Source organism: Mastomys coucha, unplaced genomic scaffold, assembly GCF_008632895.1.
Source record: "Mastomys coucha isolate ucsf_1 unplaced genomic scaffold, UCSF_Mcou_1 pScaffold22, whole genome shotgun sequence".
Classification (NCBI taxonomy): Eukaryota; Metazoa; Chordata; class Mammalia; order Rodentia; family Muridae; genus Mastomys; species Mastomys coucha.
This window is the reverse complement of record NW_022196905.1, coordinates 92,626,852-92,635,655: the sequence shown is the minus strand read 5'-3', so window position 1 is coordinate 92,635,655 and position 8,804 is coordinate 92,626,852.

Sequence of the window (8,804 nt, the reverse complement as noted above, 5' to 3'; positions counted from 1 at the left end):
AGACACGCCACGCTGTGGGCAGACACGCCGCACTGTGGTGTATATAAGCAGTGCGGATTTTGGGCTCGGTTTCTCTCTTTTCCCTCTGGGAGAGGGCAGTAAACGTCGTCGCTGCAGAAGGAACCTAGTGTGTCCGCGTGTCTTCTTCCCGGTGAGACGACTGTGCAGGCTACACCCTAGCTTTAACATCCGTCCATTGGTCAAGGAGGGTAGAAGTTGTCAGTCTAAAGTCCAAGAACATAGAACAAGGTACCACAGAGAAAAACAATTACCACACAGACAGCAGCTCCACCTTGCCAGGCCCATCAACATAGAGAAAGACAATTCACACACAGTTTGCCCCTTCCATGGGCCCAGTTACAGACACCAGGTGCTCCTGCACACATAGATAATCAAAGCCAGATCACAGAGTTGCTCAGCCGTGCCTGCCACACTGAGATGAACTAGTCACTCCTGCACACAGCAGAGGCCAGATAAACCAGGTTAGACAGACGGAACTTGGTAGTGGCCTCCTTGCCGTCACCCCCAGATGGAGTCGAACCCTTTCTGATTCTACTTCCCAGACAGAGTCCAGAGCTAGGACTCTCGTAGTCTGTGACATTAAGGAACATCTACCCGCCACGCAAGACCACCTCTAGTCAACAATCACCAAGTAACTGAAAACTGAAACCAAACTTCCTTGTGGTCGTACAGATCAAAGGCACAGGTTCAAAAAGTCAGACAGATGTTTAAACAGACACAAAACAACCATGGTACCTGCTCGAGTGATGATCCTCTGATCTCCAGTCACTGGTCCCAAAAGGAGGACTTTCCTGGTCCATGCACCAAGATGTAAGATTCGGAGAGCCGAGTCTTATGTCCAGGATGCCGTCCCACTCACAAAGACACAGAGACAGAGATCAATGCAATAAGCAAGAAGTTTAATGATCCAGTATACTGGGGTCGTCATGCAATCCGGGCAAAGGCGACCACAAGGAACAAAAGTGCACACTTTTATACCCTTCCAGAACATAGGTTTACAGCATGAGTTGGCTATTTCTCATTGGTGGAGCTCATTGTTCTTTGTTTCCATTGCCCTTTGTGCCCCAGGTGAGGAGATACCTTCTGCACTAGGAGGGGGTGTGGGAGAGATCTGCCCCTCCCTGGGGGTGGGGACGTTTCCTGGAACCAAGCATTACTCCCTGCAATTAGGGGATCTCCTGGGGACAGGTGTTTATTCAGTAAACTCTTTTAAAGCTTCCTGACTTTAAGCTTAATGTACATTCCTGGCTTCCAGGTATTTTTATGAGGTGTCCCTGTTTGCTCAACTCTTACATACTCTCTACCTTCCAGTCCCTCTGCCCTACATTTCACTGAAACAACATAGTCTTGGGGTTAAGAGTATGGGTTTCAAGCCAGGACATGCCTGTAACACTAGCATTTGCTAGTGTTGTAAGTTCAAAGGCAGCCTGGGTTATAGAGTGACCTGTAGACTTGATTTAACTACATATAAACCCTATGTTGAAAACAAAGAGTGTGGACTTTGAAGGCAGAGGGTCTGGACCTGGAAGTCTGCCCAGGAAATGTAGCCTGGACCAAAACTCTTCCTCCCTCTCCTTAGAGTCTCTAGCTATACCATGGGACTGGCATGGACCACAAGAACCAGGCTGCAGCTGGAATGAAATGAAGCGATGCCACCAAAGCTGGGCCTGCATGGAACACCCTGCCTTCTGGGGCCACTCATGAAGTTCTTCACTCACTTAGCTGGGGCGAGGGCTTTCTCTGGAGGGTGAGGTTTGCAGCCAGGCCCCCCACCTCGGGGAAAACTCCTCTGCGGGCCAGGAAGCCTGGTGACTAGCAGAGCGATTGTCTCTGATTTCATTTCCCTGGGCAATCCATTTGGGTCCTCACTAGGCAGCAGCCGCCCTCCCTCCTAAACGCTGTTGAGTGTGAAGGGTAGTGAGAGAACCTCACATGCATACACATACAGCTACACAGCTACATGTAAGCTACTGATTCGTCTGCTTGCTTTTCCACCTCAGTGGCTGCATCAGGATTACAGTTAAAGTATTTCTCAGGGGTGTGGTCGGTATCCTACCCTGCTTCGCTGGGGTCTCCCATCATGACCCTTGTGTTTCTGTCCATTCTTTAGGTGTCACTGAAGCACAACCAGCCACAGAAACGGTATGTAATATTTACTAATGGGGTATGGTGCACATGCCTGTTAACACCAGCACCTGGGAGAGTGTCAACAGGAGGACTGCTGTGAGTTCAGGGCTGTCTTGAGCTACACAGTGAAATTCTGTCTTTAAAAAAAAAAAACAAACAAAAAAACCAAATCAATATATCACCCACTCACCTACTCTACCTGCCAGGCCCCGAGGGTTGCTTTCTAAAGCCGCAAAACAGCTCAGTGGTGGTGGTGGTGGTGGAGGGGGCAACTAACGGAGTCTCCTGTGATTTCCTGGGCTGGCTGGTGCAGGAGCTTTTAAAGGTGTCTGGTGAGGATGGTGACCTGGAGCTGGCCTTAAGGCGTGAAATCAGCTGGTTCTTCCTAGCCCACATTTCAGAGATGATGGATCCTCCTACAGCCTATACTTTGTCTCCCTGAGTGCCAAGGTCACACCTGAGAGCTCTGTGGGCCCACAGCTGCAGGCTTCTATCTGAAGTCATCCAGGGACTTAACATATGCCCTTCAGCTGTTCCGCCCACCCCTGCCCCGCCCTTCAGCTGTTTCTCTCCTCCCCTCCCCCCGCCCTTCAGCTGTTTCCCCCCCACCCCTTCCACCCCAACCTATAGGCTTTAGGAGCCTTCTGGTGGCCTTCCTTGATCAGCCCTAGAGAGTTTTAAAGATCAGTTCCTGCATTTTTACCATCTCTCCAGAGGACTCTTCCACACACCAAAAGCGACGCACCTAGACTTCAATTTAGAGGCTGAACTTGATGGGATTTTCCAATTTTTCCTTTTTGTGGCTTCCTCTACCTTAACACCATTCAACCCTTCTGATTCCCGTAGCTTATTTTAGAATGTGTCAGGCTCCTACCTTTCTAACCAACAGGAGGCTGTTGCTGACGCCTTTTAGCCTGCAGCAGTTGTGATGTTTAATTCATAGGCAGGAAAATTAATTTTATTCTTGTGAACAGAGCCAGGGGAAATAACCAAGAGACCCTGTGCATGGCCCATGGAGTTTAGCTTGTCTGTTTACACTGAGAACAGTGAAGTGTTCTGAAGAGAGGGCCTCCTACAATCCAAGGTGCCCACCCTAACCCCCGCCAGTGCTGAACGAAACTCAATGCACAGCCTCAGAAACAAATTTTATCATGAAAGTTTAGCCATCTCTCTAGCACCCCTATCTTTTCTTTAAAACACACACACACACACACACACACACACACACACACACACACATATTTTGATGGTTTGTATATGCTTGGTCCAGGGAGTGGCACTATTAGGAGGTGTGGCCTTGTTGGAGTAGGCATGTCACTGTGGATGTGGGCTGTAAGACCCTCATTCTAGCTGTCTGGAGCCAGTCTTCTCCTAGCAGCCTTCAGATGAAGATGTAGAACTCTCAGCTCCTCCTGCACCATGCCTGCCTGGACACCGCCATGCTTCCCGCCTTGATGATAATGGACTAAACCTCTGAAACTGTAAGCCAGCCCCAACTAAATGTTGTTTAAGAGTTGCCTTGGTCATGGTGTCTGTTCACAGCAGTAAAACACTAAGTAAAAAATTCATATATATGTGTGTATATATATATGAATTTTTAATGCATGTCTAGCAATTTTCTGCAGTTATGACAAGGATAAGCTGCAAATGGTTTAAATAACAAGGGAAATTCCTTTTAAAAAAATTTAAAATTCTTCTACAATTGTATGTCTGTGTGTGGGTTCATGCACATGAATGCAGTGCCCTTGGCTGCCAGAAGGGGGCATCTGATCCTATGAAAGTGGAGTTGCAGGAGGTTCTGAGCTGCCTGACTTAGGTGCTGGACTTGGATCCTTCCCACGAGGGTCACAGAGTCATCTCATCTCTACCTCATATAAGGAAGACACCTAATTTAATAATGAGAAATCCTGAAGTAGACACAGGGGCTGGAGGTGAAGGCCAGCGGTAGGGTACTTATCTGGCATGTAGCCTAAGGGACATGTTCTTTACAGCACAAGAAAAAAAAAGTTCAAGAAAAGGTACTTCCGAGAACCTCTCTGAAGAGGCTTTGTCTGCAGAAGGGAGAGCCTGGCCCTCCTGAAGTCTCATTTAGTTATAGTAAAAGCTCTTTTCTGATGCCTTCAGTTTCCCTCGTAGGGTTGGCTTGAACATTCTTTGGTAAGCCATGTTCTGGCATAGCCATGGATTAGCATAATCCATTCAGCCTAAGCAGGAGTGACTACTAGCTCTGTAAGCCATTGGGTAGCTTTGAAACAATTGAAACTTACATCTTACAGTTTGGGACTAGGAGGATCAGGGTGTCTGGAGAGTGTGGTGTCCATGGAGGTCAGCTTCCCCGTCATGGCCTGCACTTTTTCATCATGTCCACTCATGGGGCAGAAGGGGTGAAGGGTTTCTGGGGTTCCTCTTTTGAGGGAATGGATCCCGTTCCATAAGGATACAGTGGGATGATCTGGTTTTGAAGGCTATGCCTTCTTCAACTACCATATGAGGAATTAAGGATCCCAAGAGGAAATTTAGAAGGACACAAATATACAAACCGTAGAAGCTACCTCAGGCTGGAAAAGACACAAAGAAGCTAGGCTCTGCAAGGAGGACACAGCTGCTAGGACACTTTCTGTCTCTCTTGTCCTTGGGGTCACTTTCCAAGGCTCTGGTTGCCTTGATTTTCCTAACGGCCTACTCTGTGCATCCCTGACAAGTGACTGGAATCTCTGACCGCAGCAGAAAGGAAGTGCTTCTCCCTTCTCCCTCAGCTGATTCTAGCGGCATTTGATCACAGAGACACAAAGTAACACAAAGTAACTAATACAAAGGCCTTTCTCGAGCCTTGGAAATCTTGCCTTTGGATCTGTCTTCCCTAAGATCCCTCGTTACCTGGAGGGTAGACTCAGTATCTACAGCTTTTCTTGGCTTGGCAGGGTCCCATGTGGAATGCAGAGCGGGGAAGCTGGTTCTGAACATAGGGAATTGTTAACCCTGCTTGGAGGTGAATTCTGAATCCCAGTTAAAAGGAAACAAAGAAACTGGGTGATTCGGAATGCCTTTCTTCCCACAACATTCTCCTAGACTCTGGCTCTCATGGTTGACCATTTTTTTCTTCATATTTTGGTGACACAGGATCTGCCATGGCATTACAAACAGACTTTTTGTATTTTCCTTAAGGAAGATACATTTAAATCTTGGGTTCTTGTTTCACTCCATTCAGGAATTTTTAAAAATTATTTATTTTTTTAATAAATAGAGATAGCTCTATTTACTAATACTTTTTAATAAATAGAGATGGCTCAGCAGTTAAGAGCACTGACTGCTCTTCCAGAGGTGCTGAGTTCAATTCCCAGCAACCACATGGTGACTCACAACCATCTGTAATGAGATCTGATGTCCTCTTCTGGTGTGTCTAAAGACAGCTACAGCGTACTTATATATAATAAATAAATAAATCTTTAAAAAAAAGTGTAGATATGCAGAACAAGACCCCAAATGCAGCCATTGTGTAAATCGTTCTGTCCAGCACACATACACATCACTTACTTAAGGTAGGTGCTAAGTAGGTGTTGTGCTGGATGCTTGTTGGAGCTCCCAGACAGCAGATTCCTAACAGAGTCTCTGAAATGTTTCTGATAGAAAAGTCCTCTCTCCATGAACTTGACAGGAATAGAGATTAAAGCTCAGCTTTAACTTTATTTCCTTCCTGTATTACATCTAGGACACAAAGATTTATAATGTGAGACAGACTCTCATAAATCAATACAACTTTATTGCTTAGGTTGATTGACTTAGAATTTGGAGCAATCCTCCTTCCTGCCTCAGCCTCTCAGTGCAGGCATAGTGGGCACACCCTTCTAAGGGGTGCCTCAGAGGAGCAAGTCGGAATTCCCCCCAACTATGGTTCTCAAGGCAGTTGTGGAACTTCCACACATCGAATCAGACTTAGAGCTCAGAAGTTAATTTGCTCCTCTGACTCGCACATGTCTAGGGTAAAAGCCACTTTCTCCCACCTCCTCACAGCCTGTGAGTCCCATGAGTATCTCCAGCATGTTTGTTTCTTCCCTGGATTCTCTGTATGCAAATGGAGCCTTCGACACATGCACAATGCCCTGGAACATTCTTTTTTTTTAAGATTTATTTATTTTTATTATTTATTTTATGTGTATGAGTACACTGTAGCTGTACAGATGGCTGTGAGCCATCATGTGGCTGTTGGGAATTGAACTCAGGATGGTCCCTGCTTGCTCCAGCCCCACTGGCTCCAGCGTAGTACACTGTAGCTGTCTTCAGACACACCAGAAGAGGGTGTCAGATCTCATTACGGTGGTTGTGAGCCACCATGTGGTTGCTGGGATCCGAACTCAGGACCTTTGGAAGAGCAGTCTTGCCCGCTGAGCCATCTCACCTGCCCACCCTGGAACATTCTTACTCTGCAGTCTGGGCTGACTTGCAGCTCATAGTGATCCTGTTACTTAGGCTCCTGGCTTCTGGAAGTTTCTAAAACTTGAACCTTGGGGACACAGTCAACCCACAGCATCAAGAACACAGACAAGGTTGAGTTCCTTTTCATGTTGAAGTTTACCCTCCAAATTCTGAAAAGCAGACACTTCTCAGCCATTCTGGTACCTTGTGAAATCTTGAGGCGTATTCAGCTTTTCCTCTTTAGGCTTCTCTTGTTCAGGGACATGAGCGGAGAGACAGGTGGAGAGTGCTGAGAGCCCAGGCAACCCTGCTTCAGGAAAGAAGCAACATATATTATGAAGAAGAGCAGAACAGTCCCTCCAGCCCCTGCCATATCCCTGACTATGGCCTGCAGGGGTGGCCAGATGTGTCTCTAACCTAAAGGTTGCCATAGAGTAGCTAAGGTGCTAATTAACTTCCCGGTTTCCCCCTGGCCAGCACATCCCTCATGGATACTAATTGGGTTTATGAAAAAGATAAAGTATTTTCAAATGCAGAAGAGAATCTCTGGGCAGCACAGTAATGACATTCAGTAGCATGCTGGTGTGCTCGGAGCTCAGACTCAGGATCTCTGAGAGAACCCGTGTGGACACAGGCTGCCTGGAGAGACCGTCAAAATCTAATTAAATTTCATCCCCCACACATTTGTATTCCTGGTCTTACTATAGACCATTGTCTTAGTCAGGGTTTCTATTCCTGCACTAAACATCATGACTAAGAAGCAAGTTGTAAAGGATTTATTCACCTTACACTTCCACATTGCTGTTCATGGCCAAAGGAAGTCAGGAAGGTCAGGAGGCAGGAGCTGATGCAGAGGTCATGGAGGAATGCTACATACTGATTGCTTCCCCTGGCTTGTTCAGTTTGTTTTCTTATAGAACCCAAGACTACCAGCCCAGGGATGGCACCACCCACACTGGGCCCTCCCCACTTGATCACTAATTGAGAATATTCCTTACAGCTGGATCTCATGGAGGCATTTTCTCAAAGGAGGCTCCTTTCTCTGTGATAACTCCAGCTTGTGTCAAGTTGACACACAAAACCAACCAGCACAGCCATATTGAGAGGGGCCGAGAAAGCCGGGTGCCATCCTTGCCTATAGAAACTTTGGGTGAAGTGATGAGGTCTGTTATGACTCAGTGTGAGGAAGCCAGAACAGAAAAAGGGGCTCTAGGGGCAGCTAGAGGAGGAAAATGCGTGGTCAAGGTCCCCTGTGTGATGGAGTGACGTGAAGTCACTTTTGAAAAGGTGAGAGTCCTGAGGTAGAAAGCAAGGGAAAAGGCTCCATCCAAGCATGCCGAAGGCACGTGTTAGCCGTGAGATGTGGGGTGCATGTGTTAGCCGTGAGATGTGGGGTGCACGCGTTAGCTGTGAGATGTGAGGTGCACACGTTAGCCGTGAGATGTGGGGTGCACGTGTTAGCTGTGAGATGTGGGGTGCACACGTTAGCCGTGAGATGTGGGGGGCACATGTTAGCCGTGAGATGTGGGGTGCACGTGTTAGCCATGAAATGTGGGGTGCATGTGTTAGCCGTGAGATGTGGGATGCACGTGTTAGCTGTGAGAGAGATGTGGGGTGCACGTGTTAGCTATGAGATGTGGGGTGCACGTGTTAGCCGCGAGATGTGGGGTGCACGCGTTAGCCGTGAGATGTGGGGTGCACGTGTTAGCTGTGAGATGTGGGGTGCACGCATTAGCCATGAGATGTGGGGTGCACGTGTTAGCCGTGAGATGTGGGGTGCACGTGTTAGCCGTGAGATGTGGGGTGCACGCGTTAGCCGTGAGATGTGAGGTGCATGTGTTAGCCGTGAGATGTGCAGCTGCAGGAAAGGTGGTGGCCAAAGATTCCCACAAGCACTCGTGTGCTTCTGTGTACCTGGTTCATCGCCTTCTGGGTTGTGACTAAGTCCACCCAATGGTAACAGTATTTGGGATCTTTACTTTGAACACGACTTTGAAAATAAAGATATTTTATTGCCAATTCATAGGGGAAACATCACCTGCTTAATTCACTGGCTAGCACAATCTGACTTCTCATGGTAAGGTCGGTGCTGGTGCATTTCTGCAGGATAACTTTCCTACAGTCCAAACATTTCTGAATGTTGAAGCACACTAGGCTCCTGGGCTTTTTGTAAGGGATTGTGGACATCTCTCATGGGAGAAACCTGTGCCAGGGAAGGGGATGCTTCTAAAGATCACAGAGCC